The sequence below is a fragment of the Saccoglossus kowalevskii genome, chromosome 7 (assembly GCF_978046115.1).
Source record: "Saccoglossus kowalevskii chromosome 7, keSacKowa6.1, whole genome shotgun sequence".
NCBI classification, from domain to species: domain Eukaryota; kingdom Metazoa; phylum Hemichordata; class Enteropneusta; family Harrimaniidae; genus Saccoglossus; species Saccoglossus kowalevskii.
In genome coordinates this window covers 38,620,845-38,638,554 of record NC_140647.1, presented here as the reverse complement: position 1 = coordinate 38,638,554, position 17,710 = coordinate 38,620,845, and positions in this window count along the sequence as shown.

The following is a 17,710-nucleotide window of genomic DNA, read 5'->3' as shown; positions in this document are numbered from 1 at the left end:
TGACGTAGAACAGAATAAACACCCTCAAGTGGAATAGTGTGTACAGTTGATGTTTATTACCCTATGACGTAGAACAGAATGAATACCCTCAAGTGAAGTAGTGTTTACAGTTGATGTTCATATCCCTATGACGTAGAACAAAATGAACACCTTCAAGTGGACTGGAGTTTACAGTTGATGTTCATAACCCTATGACGTAGAACAGAATGAACACCCTCAAGTCAACTAGTGTGTACAGTTGATGTTCATAGCCCTGTGCCGTAGAACAGAATGAACACCCCCAAGTGGACTAATGTTTACAGTTGATATTCATAACCCTATGACGTAGAACAAAGTGAACACCCCCAAGTGGACTAGTGTTTACAGTTGATGTGTATAACCCTATGACGTAGAGCTGAATGAACACCCTCAAGTGGACTAGTGTGTACAGTTGATGTTCATAACCCTATGACGTAGAATAGAATGAAAACCCTCAAGTGGACTAGTGTGTATAGTTGATGTTCATAACCCTGTGACGTAGAACAGCATGAACACCCTCAAGTGGACTGGTGTTTACAGTTGATGTTCATAACCCTATGACGTAGAACAGAATGAACACCTTCAAGTAGACTAGTGTGTACAGTTGATGTTCATAACCCTATGACGTAGAACAGAATAAACACCCTCAAGTGGAATAGTGTGTACAGTTGATGTCTATAACCCTATGACGTAGAATAGAATGAAAACCCTCAAGATGACTAGTGTGTATAGTTGATGTTCATAACCCTATGACGTAGAATATAATGAACACTCTCAATAGGACTAGTGAGTGCAGTTAGTGTTAATAACACTATGACGTATAACTGTAAGAACACCTTCAGGTGGACTAGTGTTTACAGTTGATGTTCATAACCCTATGACGTAGAACAGAATGAACACCCTCAAGTAGACTACTGTGTACAGTTGATATTCATAACAAATGGACTAGTGTGTAGAGTTGATATTCATAACCCTATGACGTAGAACAGAATGAACACCCTCAAGTGGACTAGTGTGTACAGTTGATGTTCATAACCCTGTGACGTAGAACAGAATGAACACCCTCAAGTGGACTGGTGTTTACAGTTGATGTTCATAACCCTATGACGTAGAACAGAATGAACACCTTCAAGTAGACTAGTGTGTACAGTTGATGTTCATAACCCTATGACGTAGAACAGAATGAACACCCTCAAGTGGACTGGTGTTTACAGTTGATGTTCATAACCCTATGACGTAGAACAGAATGAACACCTTCAAGTAGACTAGTGTGTACAGTTGATGTTCATAACCCTATGACGTAGAACAGAATAAACACCCTCAAGTGGAATAGTGTGTACAGTTGATGTCTATAACCCTATGACGTAGAATAGAATGAAAACCCTCAAGATGACTAGTGTGTATAGTTGATGTTCATAACCCTATGACGTAGAATATAATGAACACTCTCAATAGGACTAGTGAGTGCAGTTAGTGTTAATAACAATATGACGTATAACTGTAAGAACACGTTCAGGTGGACTTGTGTTTACAGTTGATGTTCATAACCCTATGACGTAGAACAGAATGAACACCCTCAAGTAGACTAGTGTGTACAGTTGATGTTCATAACCCTATGACGTAGAACAGAATGAACACCCTCAAGTCAACTAGTGTGAACAGATGATGTTCATAACCCTATGACGTAGAACAGAATGAACACCCTCAAGTCAACAAGTGTGTACAGTTGATGTTCATAACCCTGTGCCGTAGAACAGAATGAACACCCCCAAGTGGACTAGTGTTTACAGTTGACGTTTATAACCCTATGACGTAGAACAGAATGAATACCCTCAAGTGAAGTAGTGTTTACAGTTGATGTTCATATCCCTATGACGTAGAACAAAATGAACACCCTCAAGTGAACTAGTGTGTACAGTTGATGTTCATAACCCTATGACGTAGAACAAAATGAACACCCTCAAGTGGAATAGTGTTTACAGTTGATGTTCATAACCCTATGACGTAGAACAAAGTGAACACCCCAAGTGGACTAGTGTTTACAGTTGATGTTCATAACCCTATGACGTAGAACTGAATGAACACCCTCAAGTGAACTAGTGTGTACAGCTGATGTTTATAACCCTATGACGTAGAACTGAATGAACACCTTCAAGTGGACTAGTGTGTACAGTTGATGTTCATAAAATCCTATGACGTAGAACAGAATAAACACCCTCAAGTGGAATAGTGTGTACAGTTGATGTTTATTACACTATGACGTAGAACAGAATGAATACCCTCAAGTGAAGTAGTGTTTACAGTTGATGTTCATATCCCTATGACGTAGAACAAAATGAACACCCTCAAGTGGACTGGTGTTTACAGTTGATGTTCATAAACCTATGACGTAAAACAGAATGAACACCTTCAAGTAGACTAGTGTGTACAGTTGATGTTCATAACCCTATGACGTAGAACAGAATGAACACTCTCAAGTCAACTAGTGTGTACAGTTGATGTTCATAACCCTGTGCCGTAGAACAGAATGAACACCCTCAAGTGAAGTAGTGTTTACAGTTGATGTTCATATCCCTATGACGTAGAACAAAATGAACACCCTCAAGTGAACTAGTGTGTACAGTTGATGTTTATAACCCTATGACGTAGAACAGAATGAACACCCTCAAGCGGACTAGTGTTTACAATTGATGTTCATAACCCTATGACGTAGAACTGAATGAACACCCTCAAGAGAACTAGTGTGTACAGCTGATGTTTATAACCCTATGACGTAGAACTGAATGAACACCCCAAGTGGACTAGTGTGTACAGTTGATGTTCATAAAACCCTATGACGTAGAACAGAATAAACACCCTCAAGTGGACTAGTGTGTACAGTTGATGTTCATAAAACCCTATGACGTAGAACAGAATAAACACCCTCCAGTGGAATAGTGTGTACAGTTGATGTTTATTACCCTATGACGTAGAACAGAATGAATACCCTCAAGTGAAGTAGTGTTTACAGTTGATGTTCATATCCCTATGACGTAGAACAAAATGAACACCCTCAAGTGAACTAGTGTTTACAGTTGATGTTCATAACCCTATGACGTAGAACAAAGTGAACACCCCCAAGTGGACTAGTGTTTACAGTTGATGTTTATAACCCTATGACGTAGAACAGAATGAACACCCTCAAGTGGACTAGTGTTTACAGTTGATGTTCATAACCCTATGACGTAGAACAGAATGAATACCCTCAAGTGGACTAGTGTGTACAGTTGATGTTCATAACCCTATGACGTAGAACTGAATGAACACCCTCAAGTGGACTAGTGTGTTCAGTTGATGTTCATAATCCTATGACGTAGAACTGAATGAACACCCTCAAGTGATCTAGTGTGTACAGTTAGTGTTCATAACCCTGTGACGTAGAACAGAATGAACATCATCAAGTGGACTAGTGTGTACAGTTGATATTCATAACCCCAAGACATAGAACTGAATGAACACCCTCAAGTGGACTAGTGTGTACAGTTGATGTTCATAACCCTATGACGTAGAACAAAATGAACACACTCAAGTAGACTTGTGTGTACAGTCGATGTTTATAACTCTATGACGTAGAACAGAATGAACACAATCAAGAAGACTAGTGTTTACAGTTGATGTTCATAACCCTATGACGTACAATAAAATGAAAACCCTCAAGTGGACTAGTGTGTACAGTTGATGTTCATAACCCTATGACGTAGAATAAACTGAACGCTCTCAAGTGGAGTAGTGTTTACAGTTGATGTTCATAACCCTATGACGTAGAACAAAGTGAACACCCCCAAGTGGACTAGTGTTTACAGTTGATGTTCATAACCATATGACATAGAACTGAATGAACACCCTCAAGTGGACTAGTGTGTACAGTTGATGTTCATAACCCTATGACGTAGAACAGAATGAACACCCCAAGTAGACTAGTGTGTACAGTTGATGTTCATAACCATATGACATAGAACTGAATGAACACCCTCAAGTGGACTAGTGTGTACAGTTGATGTTCATAACCCTATGACGTAGAACAGAATGAACACCCCCAAGTAGACTAGTGTGTACAGTTGATGTTCATAACCATATGACGTAGAACTGAATGAACACCCTCAAGTGGACTAGTGTGTACAGTTGATGTTCATAATCCTATGACGTAGAACTGAATGAACACCCTCAAGTGAACTAGTGCGTACAGCTGATATTCATAAAACCCTATGACGTAGAACAGAATAAACACCCTCAAGTGGAATAGTGTGTACAGTTGATGTTTATTAGCCTATGACGTAGAACAGAATGAATACCCTCAAGTGAAGTAGTGTTTGCAGCTGATGTTCATATTCCTATGACGTAGAACAAAGTGAACACCCCCAAGTGGACTAGTGTTTACAGTTGATGTTTATAACCCTATGACGTAGAACAGAATGAACACCCTCAAGTGGACTAGTGTTTACAATTGATGTTCATAACCCTATGACGTAGAACAGAATGAATACCCTCAAGTGGACTAGTGTGTACAGTTGATGTTCATAACCCTATGACGTAGAACAAAATGAACACCCTCAAGTGGACTGGTGTTTACAGTTGATGTTCATAACCCTATGACGTAGAACAGAATGAACACCTTCAAGTAGACTAGCGTGTACAGTTGATGTTCATAACCCTATGACGAAGAACAGAATGAACAACCCCAAGTGGGCTAGTGTTTACAGTTGATGTTTATAACCCTATGACGTAGAACAGAAGGAACACCCTCAAGTAGACTAGTGTGTACAGTTGATGTTCATAACCATATGATGTAGAACTGAATGAACACCCTCAAGTGGACTAGTGTGTACAGTTGATGTTCATAACCCTATGACGTAGAACAGAATGAACACCCCCAAGTAGACTAGTGTGTACAGTAGATGTTCATAACCATATGACGTAGAACTGAATGAACACCCTCAAGTGGACTAGTGTGTACAGTTAATGTTGATAACCCTATGACGTAGAACAGAATGAACACCATCAAGTGGACTAGTGTTTACAATAGATGTTCATATCCATATGACATAGAACAGAATGAATACCCTCAAGTGAAGTAGTGTGTACAGTTGATGTTCATAACCCTATGACGTAGAACAAAATGAACACCCTCAAGTGGACTGGTGTTTACAGTTGATGTTCATAACCCTATGACGTAGAACAAAATGAACACCATCAAGTGGACTGGTGTTTACAGTTGATGTTCATAACCCTATGACGTAGAACAGAATGAACACCTTCAAGCAGACTAGTGTGTACAGTTGATGTTCATAACCCTATGACGTAGAACAGAATGAACACCCTCAAGTCAACTAGTGTGTACAGTTCATGTTCATAACCCTGTGCCGTAGAACAGAATGAACACCCTTAAATGGAGTAATGTTTACAGTTGAGTTTCATAACCCAATGACGTAGAACAAAATGAACACCCTTAAGTGGACTAATGTTTACAGTTGATGTTCATAACCCTATGACGTAGAACAAAAGTAACACCATCAAGTGGACTGGTTTATACAGTTGATGTTCATAACCCTATGACGTAGAACAGAATGAACACCCTCAAGTCAACTAGTGTGTACAGTTCATGTTCATAACCCTGTGCCGTAGAACAGAATGAACACCCCTAAGTGGACTAGTGTTTACCGTTGATGTTCATAACCATATGACGTCGAATAAAATGAACACCCTCAAGTGGAGTAGTGTTTACAGTTGATGTTCATAACCCTATGACGTAGAACAAAGTGAACTCCCCCAAGTGGACTAGTGTTTACAGTTGATGTTTATAACCCTATGACGTAAAACAGAATGAACACTCTCAAGTAGACTAGTGTGTACAGTTGATGTTCATAACCATATGACGTAGAACTGAATAAACACCCTCAAATGGACTAGTGTGTACAGTTGATGTTCATAACCCGATGACGTAAAACAGAATGAACACCCCCAAGTAGACTAGTGTGTACAGTTGATGTTCATAACCATATGACGTAGAACTGAATGAACACCCTCAAGTGGACTAGTGTGTACAGTTAATGTTGATAACCCTATGACGTAGAACAGAATGAACACCCTCAAGTGGACTAGTGTTTACAATTGATGTACATAACCCTATGACGTAGAACAGAATGAATACACTCAAGTGGACTAGTGTGTACAGTTGATGTTCATAACCCTATGACGTAGAACTGAATGATCACCCTCAAGTGGACTAGTGTGTACAGTTGATGTTCATAATCCTATGACGTAGAACTGAATGAACACCCTCAAGTGAACTAGTGTGTACAGCTGATGTTTATAACCAATTGACGTAGAACTGAATGAACACCCGCAAGTGGACTAGTGTGTACAGTTGATGTTCATAAAACCCTATGACGTAGAACAGAATAAACACCCTCAAGTGGAATAGTGTGTACAGTTGATGTTTATTACCCTATGACGTAGAACAGAATGAATACCCTCAAGTGAAGTAGTGTTTACAGTTGATGTTCATATCCCTATGACGTAGAACAAAATGAACACCCTTAAGTGAACTAGTGTTTACAGTTGATGTTCATAACCCTATGACGTAGAACAAAGTGAACACCCCCAAGTGGACTAGTGTTTACAGTTGATGTTTATAACCCTATGACGTAGAACAGAATGAACACCCTCAAGTGGACTAGTGTTTACAATTGATGTTCATAACCCTATGACGTAGAACAGAATGAATACCCTCAAGTGGACTAGTGTGTACAGTTGATGTTCATAACCCTATGACGTAGAACTGAATGAACACCCTCAAGTGGACTAGTGTGTTCAGTTGATGTTCATAATCCTATGACGTAGAACTGAATGAACACCCTCAAGTGATCTAGTGTGTACAGTTAGTGTTCATAACCCTGTGACGTAGAACAGAATGAACATCATCAAGTGGACTAGTGTGTACAGTTGATATTCATAACCCCAAGACGTATAACTGAATGAACACCCTCAAGTGGACTAGTGTGTACAGTTGATGTTCATAATCCTATGACGTAGAACTGAATGAACATCCTCAAGTGAACTAGTGTGTACAGCTGATGTTTATAACCAATTGACGTAGAACTGAATGAACACCCGCAAGTGGACTAGTGTGTACAGTTGATGTTCATAAAACCCTATGACGTAGAACAGAATAAACACCCTCAAGTGGAATAGTGTGTACAGTTGATGTTTATTACCCTATGACGTAGAACAGAATGAATACCCTCAAGTGAAGTAGTGTTTACAGTTGATGTTCATATCCCTATGACGTAGAACAAAATAAACACCCTCAAGTGAACTAGTGTGTACAGTTGATGTTCATAACCCTATGACGTAGAACAAGATGAACACCTTCAAGTGGACTGGAGTTTACAGTTGATGTTCATAACCCTATGACGTAGAACAGAATGAACACCCTCAAGTCAACTAGTGTGTACAGTTGATGTTCATAACCCTGTGCCGTAGAACAGAATGAACACCCCCAAGTGGACTAATGTTTACAGTTGATATTCATAACCCTATGACGTAGAACAAAGTGAACACCCCCAAGTGGACTAGTGTTTACAGTTGATGTGTATAACCCTATGACGTAGAGCTGAATGAACACCCTCAAGTGGACTAGTGTGTACAGTTGATGTTCATAACCCTATGACGTAGAACAGAATAAACACCCTCAAGTGGAATAGTGTGTACAGTTGATGTCTATAGCCCTATGACGTAGAATAGAATGAAAAACCTCAAGTGGACTAGTGTGTATAGTTGATGTTCATAACCCTGTGACGTAGAACAGAATGAACACCCTCAAGTGGACTGGTGTTTACAGTTGATGTTCATAACCCTATGACGTAGAACAGAATGAACACCTTCAAGTAGACTAGTGTGTACAGTTGATGTTCATAACCCTATGACGTAGAACAGAATAAACACCCTCAAGTGGAATAGTGTGTACAGTTGATGTCTATAACCCTATGACGTAGAATAGAATGAAAACCCTCAAGATGACTAGTGTGTATAGTTGATGTTCATAACCCTATGACGTAGAATATAATGAACACTCTCAATAGGACTAGTGAGTGCAGTTAGTGTTAATAACACTATGACGTATAACTGTAAGAACACCTTCAGGTGGACTAGTGTTTACAGTTGATGTTCATAACCCTATGACGTAGAACAGAATGAACACCATCAAGTAGACTACTGTGTACAGTTGATATTCATAACAAATGGACTAGTGTGTAGAGTTGATATTCATAACCCTATGACGTAGAACAGAATGAACACCCTCAAGTGAAATAGTGTGTACAGTTGATGTTCATAACCCTATGACGTAGAACAAAATGAACACCCTCAAGTGGAATAGTGTTTACAGTTGATGTTCATAACCCTATGACGTAGAACAAAGTGAACACCCCAAGTGGACTAGTGTTTACAGTTGATGTTCATAACCCTATGACGTAGAACTGAATGAACACCCTCAAGTGAACTAGTGTGTACAGCTGATGTTTATAACCCTATGACGTAGAACTGAATGAACACCCTCAAGTGGACTAGTGTGTACAGTTGATGTTCATAAAATCCTATGACGTAGAACAGAATAAACACCCTCAAGTGGAATAGTGTGTACAGTTGATGTTTATTACCCTATGACGTAGAACAGAATGAATACCCTCAAGTGAAGTAGTGTTTTCAGTTGATGTTCATATCCCTATGACGTAGAACAAAATGAACACCCTCAAGTGAACTAGTGTATACAGTTGATGTTCATAACCCTATGACGTAGAACAAAATGAACACCCTCAAGTCGAGTAGTGTGTACAGTTGATGTTCATAACCCTATGACGTAGAACAGAATGAACACCCTCAAGTCAACTAGTGTGTACAGTTCATGTTCATAACCCTGTGCCGTAGAACAGAATGAACACCCCTAAGTGGACTAGTGTTTACCGTTGATGTTCATAACCCTATGACGTCGAATAAAATGAACACCATCAAGTGGAGTAGTGTTTACAGTTGATGTTCATAACCATATGACGTAGAACAAAATGAACACCCTCAAGTCGAGTAGTGTGTACAGTTGATGTTCATAACCCTATGACGTAGAACAGAATGAACACCCTCAAGTCAACTAGTGTGTACAGTTGATGTTCATAACCCTGTGCCGTAGAACAGAATGAACACCCCTAAGTGGACTAGTGTTTACCGTTGATGTTCATAACCCTATGACGTCGAATAAAATGAACACCCTCAAGTGGAGTAGTGTTTACAGTTGATGTTCATAACCCTATGACGTAGAACAAAGTGAACACCCCCAAGTGGACTAGTGTTTACAGTTGATGTTTATAACCCTATGACGTAGAACAGAATGAACACTCTCAAGTAGACTAGTGTGTACAGTTGATGTTCATAACCATATGACGTAGAACTGAATAAACACCCTCAAATGGACTAGTGTGTACAGTTGATGTTCATAACCATATGACGTAGAACTGAATGAACACCCTCAAGTGGACTAGTGAGTACAGTTAATGTTGATAACCCTATGACGTAGAACAGAATGAACACCCTCAAGTGGACTAGTGTTTACAATTGATGTACATAACCCTATGACGTAGAACAGAATGAATACACTCAAGTGGACTAGTGTGTACAGTTGACGTTCATAACCCTATGACGTAGAACTGAATGAACACCCTCAAGTGGACTAGTGTGTACAGTTGATGTTTATAATCCTATGACGTAGAACTGAATGAACACCCTCAAGTGAACTAGTGTGTACAGCTGATGTTTATAACCAATTGACGTAGAACTGAATGAACACCCGCAAGTGGACTAGTGTGTACAGTTGATGTTCATAAAACCCTATGACGTAGAACAGAATAAACACCCTCAAGTGGAATAGTGTGTACAGTTGATGTTTATTACCCTATGACGTAGAACAGAATGAATACCCTCAAGTGAAGTAGTGTTTACAGCTGATGTTCATATCCCTATGACGTAGAACAAAATAAACACCCTCAAGTGAACTAGTGTGTACAGTTGATGTTCATAACCCTATGACGTAGAACAAAATGAACACCTTCAAGTGGACTGGAGTTTACAGTTGATGTTCATAACCCTATGACGTAGAACAGAATGAACACCCTCAAGTCAACTAGTGTGTACAGTTGATGTTCATAACCCTGTGCCGTAGAACAGAATGAACACCCCCAAGTGGACTAATGTTTACAGTTGATAATCATAACCCTATGACGTAGAACACAGTGAACACCCCCAAGTGGACTAGTGTTTACAGTTGATGTGTATAACCCTATGACGTAGAGCTGAATGAACACCCTCAAGTGGACTAGTGTGTACAGTTGATGTTCATAACCCTGTGACGTAGAACAGAATAAACACCCTCAAGTGGAATAGTGTGTACAGTTGATGTCTATAACCCTATGACGTAGAATAGAATGAAAACCCTCAAGTGGACTAGTGTGTATAGTTGATGTTCATAACCCTGTGACGTAGAACAGAATGAACACCCTCAAGTGGACTGGTGTTTACAGTTGATGTTCATAACCTTATGACGTACAACAGAATGAACACCTTCAAGTAGACTAGTGTGTACAGTTGATGTTCATAACCCTATGACGTAGAACAGAATAAACACCCTCAAGTGGAATAGTGTGTACAGTTGATGTCTATAAACCTATGACGTAGAATAGAATGAAAACCCTCAAGATGACTAGTGTGTATAGTTGATGTTCATAACCCTATGACGTAGAATATAATGAACACTCTCAATAGGACTAGTGAGTGCAGTTAGTGTTAATAACACTATGACGTATAACTGTAAGAACACCTTCAGGTGGACTAGTGTTTACAGTTGATGTTCATAACCCTATGACGTAGAACAGAATGAACACTCTCAAGTAGACTACTGTGTACAGTTGATATTCATAACAAATGGACTAGTGTGTAGAGTTGATATTCATAACCCTATGACGTAGAACAGAATGAACACCCTCAAGTGAACTAGTGTGTACAGTTGATGTTCATAACCCTATGACGTAGAACAAAATGAACACCCTCAAGTGGAATAGTGTTTACAGTTGATGTTCATAACCCTATGACGTAGAACAAAGTGAACACCCCAAGTGGACTAGTGTTTACAGTTGATGTTCATAACCCTATGACGTAGAACTGAATGAACAGCCTCAAGTGAACTAGTGTGTACAGCTGATGTTTATAACCCTATGACGTAGAACTGAATGAACACCCTCAAGTGGACTAGTGTGTACAGTTGATGTTCATAAAATCCTATGACGTAGAACAGAATAAACACCCTCAAGTGGAATAGTGTGTACAGTTGATGTTTATTACCTATGACGTAGAACAGAATGAATACCCTCAAGTGAAGTAGTGTTTACAGTTGATGTTCATATCCCTATGACGTAGAACAAAATGAACACCCTCAAGTGAACTAGTGTATACAGTTGATGTTCATAACCCTATGACGTAGAACAAAATGAACACCCTCAAGTCGAGTAGTGTTTACAGTTGATGTTCATAACCCTATGACGTAGAACAAAGTGAACACCCCCAAGTGGACTAGTGTTTACAGTTGATGTTTATAACCCTATGACGTAGAACAGAATGAACACCCTCAAGTGGACTAGTGTTTACAATTGATGTTCATAACCCTATGACGTAGAACAGAATGAATACCCTCAAGTGGACTAGTGTGTACAGTTGATGTTCATAACTCTATGACGTAGAACTGAATGAACACCCTCAAGTGGACTAGTGTGTACAGTTGATGTTCATAATCCTATGACGTAGAACAGAATGAACACCCTCAAGTGGACTAGTGTGTACAGTTGATGTTCATAACCCTGTGACGTAGAACAGAATGAACACCCTCAAGTGGACTGGTGTTTACAGTTGATGTTCATAAACCTATGACGTAAAACAGAATGAACACCTTCAAGTAGACTAGTGTGTACAGTTGATGTTCATAACCCTATGACGTAGAACAGAATGAACACCCTCAAGTGGACTGGTGTTTACAGTTGATGTTCATAACCCTATGACGTAGAACAAAATGAACACCCTCAAGTGGACTGGTGTTTACAGTTGATGTTCATAACCCTATGACGTAGAACAGAATGAACACCTTCAAGCAGACTAGTGTGTACAGTTGATGTTCATAACCCTATGACGTAGAACAGAATGAACACCCTCAAGTCAACTAGTGTGTACAGTTCATGTTTATTACCTATGACGTAGAACAGAATGAATACCCTCAAGTGAAGTAGTGTTTACAGTTGATGTTCATATCCCTATGACGTAGAACAAAATGAACACCCTCAAGTGAACTAGTGTATACAGTTGATGTTCATAACCCTATGACGTAGAACAAAATGAACACCCTCAAGTCGAGTAGTGTTTGCAGTTGATGTTCATAACCCTATGACGTAGAACAAAGTGAACACCCCCAAGTGGACTAGTGTTTACAGTTGATGTTTATAACCCTATGACGTAGAACAGAATGAACACCCTCAAGTGGACTAGTGTTTACAATTGATGTTCATAACCCTATGACGTAGAACAGAATGAATACCCTCTAGTGGACTAGTGTGTACAGTTGATGTTCATAACTCTATGACGTAGAACTGAATGAACACCCTCAAGTGGACTAGTGTGTACAGTTGATGTTCATAATCCTATGACGTAGAACAGAATGAACACCCTCAAGTGGACTAGTGTGTACAGTTGATGTTCATAACCCTGTGACGTAGAACAGAATGAACACCCTCAAGTGGACTGGTGTTTACAGTTGATGTTCATAAACCTATGACGTAAAACAGAATGAACACCTTCAAGTAGACTAGTGTGTACAGTTGATGTTCATAACCCTATGACGTAGAACAGAATGAACACCCTCAAGTCAACTAGTGTGTACAGTTGATGTTCATAACCATGTGCCGTAGAACAGAATGAACACCCTCAAGTGAAGTAGTGTTTACAGTTGATGTTCATATCCCTATGACGTAGAACAAAATGAACACCCTCAAGTGAACTAGTGTGTACAGTTGATGTTCATAACCCTATGACGTAGAACAAAGTGAACACCCCAAGTGGACTAGTGTTTACAGTTGATGTTTATAACCCTATGACGTAGAACAGAATGAACACCCTCAAGTGGACTAGTGTTTACAATTGATGTTCATAACCCTATGACGTAGAACTGAATGAACACCCTCAAGTGAACTAGTGTGTACAGCTGATGTTTATAACCATATGACGTAGAACTGAATGAACACCCTCAAGTGGACTAGTGTGTACAGTTGATGTTCATAAAACCCTATGACGTAGAACAGAATAAACACCCTCAAGTGGACTAGTGTGTACAGTTGATGTTCATAAAACCCTATGACGTAGAACAGAATAAACACCCTCAAGTGCAATAGTGTGTACAGTTGATGTTTATTACCCTATGACGTAGAACAGAATGAATACCCTCAAGTGAAGTAGTGTTTACAGTTGATGTTCATATCCCTATGACGTAGAACAAAATGAACACCCTCAAGTGAACTAGAGTTTACAGTTGATGTTCATAACCCTATGACGTAGAACAAAGTGAACACCCCCAAGTGGACTAGTGTTTACAGTTGATGTTTATAACCCTATGACGTAGAACAGAATGAACACCCTCAAGTGGACTAGTGTTTACAATTGATGTTCATAACCCTATGACGTAGAACAGAATGAATACCCTCAAGTGGACTAGTGTGTACAGTTGATGTTCATAACCCTATGACGTAGAACTGAATGAACACCCTCAAGTGGACTAGTGTGTTCAGTTGATGTTCATAATCCTATGACGTAGAACTGAATGAACACCCTCAAGTGAACTAGTGTTTACAGCTGATGTTTATAACCCTATGACGTAGAACTGAATGAACAACTTCAAGTGGACTAGTGTGTACAGTTGATGTGCATAACCCTATGACGTAGAACAGAATAAACACCCTCAAGTGGAATAGTGTGTATAGTTGATGTTCATAACCCTATGACGTAGAACAGAATGAACACCCTCAAGATGACTAGTGTGTATAGTTGATGTTCATAACCCTATGACGTAGAACAGAATGAATACCCTCAAGTGGACTAGTGTGTACAGTTGATGTTCATAACCCTATGACGTAGAACTGAATGAACACCCTCAAGTGGACTAGTGTGTTCAGTTGATGTTCATAATCCTATGACGTAGAACTGAATGAACACCCTCAAGTGAACTAGTGTGTACAGTTGATGTTTATTACCCTATGACGTAGAACAGAATGAATACCCTCAAGTGAAGTAGTGTTTGCAGCTGATGTTCATATTCCTATGACGTACAACAAAATGAACACCCTCAAGTGAAGTAGTGTGTACAGTTGATGTTCATAACCCTATAACGTAGAACAAAATGAACACCCTCAAGTGGACTGGTGTTTACAGTTGATGTTCATAACCCTATGACGTAGAACAGAATGAACAACCCCAAGTGGGCTAGTGTTTACCGTTGATGTTTATAACCCTATGACGTAGAACAGAATGAACACCCTCAAGTAGACTAGTGTGTACAGTTGATGTTCATAACCATATGATGTAGAACTGAATGAACACCCTCAAGTGGACTAGTGTGTACAGTTGATGTTCATAACCCTATGACGTAGAACAGAATGAACACCCCCAAGTAGACTAGTGTGTACAGTAGATGTTCATAACCATATGACGTAGAACTGAATGAACACCCTCAAGTGGACTAGTGTGTACAGTTAATGTTGATAACCCTATGACGTAGAACAGAATGAACACCCTCAAGTGGACTAGTGTTTACAATAGATGTTCATAACCCTATGACGTAGAACAGAATGAATACCCTCAAGTGGACTGGTGTTTACAGTTGATGTTCATAACCCTATGACGTAGAACAGAATGAACATCCTCAAGTCAACTAGTGTGTACAGTTGATGTTCATAACCCTGTGCCGTAGAACAGAATGAACACCCCCAAGTGGACTAGTGTTTACAGTTGATGTTTATAACCCTATGACGTAGAACAGAATGAACACCCTCAAGTAGACTAGTGTGTACAGTTGATGTTCATAACCCTATGACGTAGAACAAAATGAACACCCTCAAGTGGACTGGTGTTTACAGTTGATGTTCATAAACCTATGACGTAAAACAGAAGGAACACCTTCAAGTAGACTAGTGTGTACAGTTGATGTTCATAACCCTATGACGTAGAACAGAATGAACACCCTCAAGTCAACTAGTGTGTACAGTTGATGTTCATAACCCTGTGCCGTAGAACAGAATGAACACCCCCAAGTGGACTAGTGTTTACAGTTGATGTTTATAACCCTATGACGTAGAACAGAATGAACACCCTCAAGTAGACTAGTGTGTACAGTTGATGTTCATAACCATATGACGTAGAACTGAATGAACACCCTCAAGTGGACTAGTGTGTACAGTTGATGTTCATAACCCTATAACGTAGAACAGAATGAACACTCTCAAGTAGACTAGTGTGTACAGTTGATGTTCATAACCATATGACGTAGAACTGAATGAACACCCACAAGTGGACTAGTGTGTACAGTTAATGTTGATAACCCTATGACGTAGAACAGAATGAACACCCTCAAGTGGACTAGTGTTTACAATTGATGTTCATAACCCTATTACGTAGAACAGAATGAATACCCTCAAGTGAAGTAGTGTTTACAGTTGATGTTCATATCCTTATGACGTAGAACAAAATGAACACCCTCAAGTGAACTTTTGTGTACAGTTGATGTTCATAACCCTATGACGTAGAACAAAATGAACACCCTCATGTGGACTGGTGTTTACAGTCGATGTTCATAACCCTATGACGTAGAACAAAATGAACACCATTAAGTGGAGTAATGTTTACAGTTGAGGTTCATAAACCTATGACGTAGAACAAAATGAACACCCTTAAGTGGACTAATGTTTACAGTTGATGTTCATAACCCTATAACGTAAAACAAAATTAACACCCTCAAGTGGACTGGTGTTTATAGTTGATGTTCATAACCCTATGACGTAGAACAGAATGAACACCTTCAAGCAGACTAGTGTGTACAGTTGATGTTCATAACCCTATGACGTAGAACAGAATGAACACCCTCAAGTCAACTAGTGTGTACAGTTCATGTTCATAACCCTGTGCCGTAGAACAGAATGAACACCCCCAAGTGGACTAGTGTTTACAGTTGATGTTTATAACCCTATGACGTAGAACAGAATGAACACTCTCAAGTAGACTAGTGTGTACAGTTGATGTTCATAACCATATGACGTAGAACTGAATGAACACCCTCAAATGGACTAGTGTGTACAGTTGATGTTCATAACCCTATGACGTAAAACAGAATGAACACCCCCAAGTAGCCTATTGTGTAAAGTTGATGTTCATAACCATATGACGTAGAACTGAATGAACACCCTCAAGTGGACTAGTGTGTACAGTTGATGTTCATAACTCTATAACGTAGAACAGAATGAACACCCTCAAGTGGACTAGTGTGTACAGTTGATGTTCATAACCCTATGACGTAGAACTGAATGAACACCCTCAAGTGGACTAGTGTGTACAGTTGATGTTCATAATCCTATGACGTAGAACTGAATGAACACCCTCAAGTGAACTAGTGTGTACAGCTGATGTTTATAACCCTATGACGTAGAACTGAATGAACACCCTCAAGTCGACTAGTGTGTACAGTTGATGTTCATAAAACCCTATGACGTAGAACAGAATAAACACCCTCAAGTGGAATAGTGTGTACAGTTGATGTTTATTACCCTATGACGTAGAACAGAATGAATACCCTCAAGTGAAGTAGTGTTTACAGTTGATGTTCATATCCCTATGACGTAGAACAAAATGAACACCCTCAAGTGAACTAGTGTGTACAGTTGATGTTCATAACCTATGACGTAGAACAAAATGAACACCTTCAAGTGGACTGGAGTTTACAGTTGATGTTCATAACCCTATGACGTAGAACAGAATGAACACCTTCAAGTAGACTAGTGTGTACAGTTGATGTTCATAACCCTGTGCCGTAGAACAGAATGAACACCCCCAAGTAGACTAGTGTTTACAGTTGATATTCATAACCCTATGACGTAGAACAAAATGAACACCCCCAAGTGGACTAGTGTTTACAGTTGATGTGTATAACCCTATGACGTAGAACTGAATGAACACAATCAAGTGGACTAGTGTGTACAGTTGATGTTCATAACCCTATGACGTAGAATATAATGAACACTCTCAATAGGACTAGTGTGTGCAGTTAGTGTTAATAACACTATGACGTATAACTGTAAGAACACCTTCAGGTGGACTAGTGTTTACAGTTGATGTTCATAACCCTATGACGTAGAACAGAATGAACACCCTCAAGTAGACTACTGTGTACAGTTGATATTCATAACATATGGACTAGTGAGTAGAGTTGATATTCATAACCCTATGACGTAGAACTGCATGAACACCCTCAAGTGGACTTGATGTTCATAATCCTATGACGTAGAACTGAATGAACACCCTCAAGTGAACT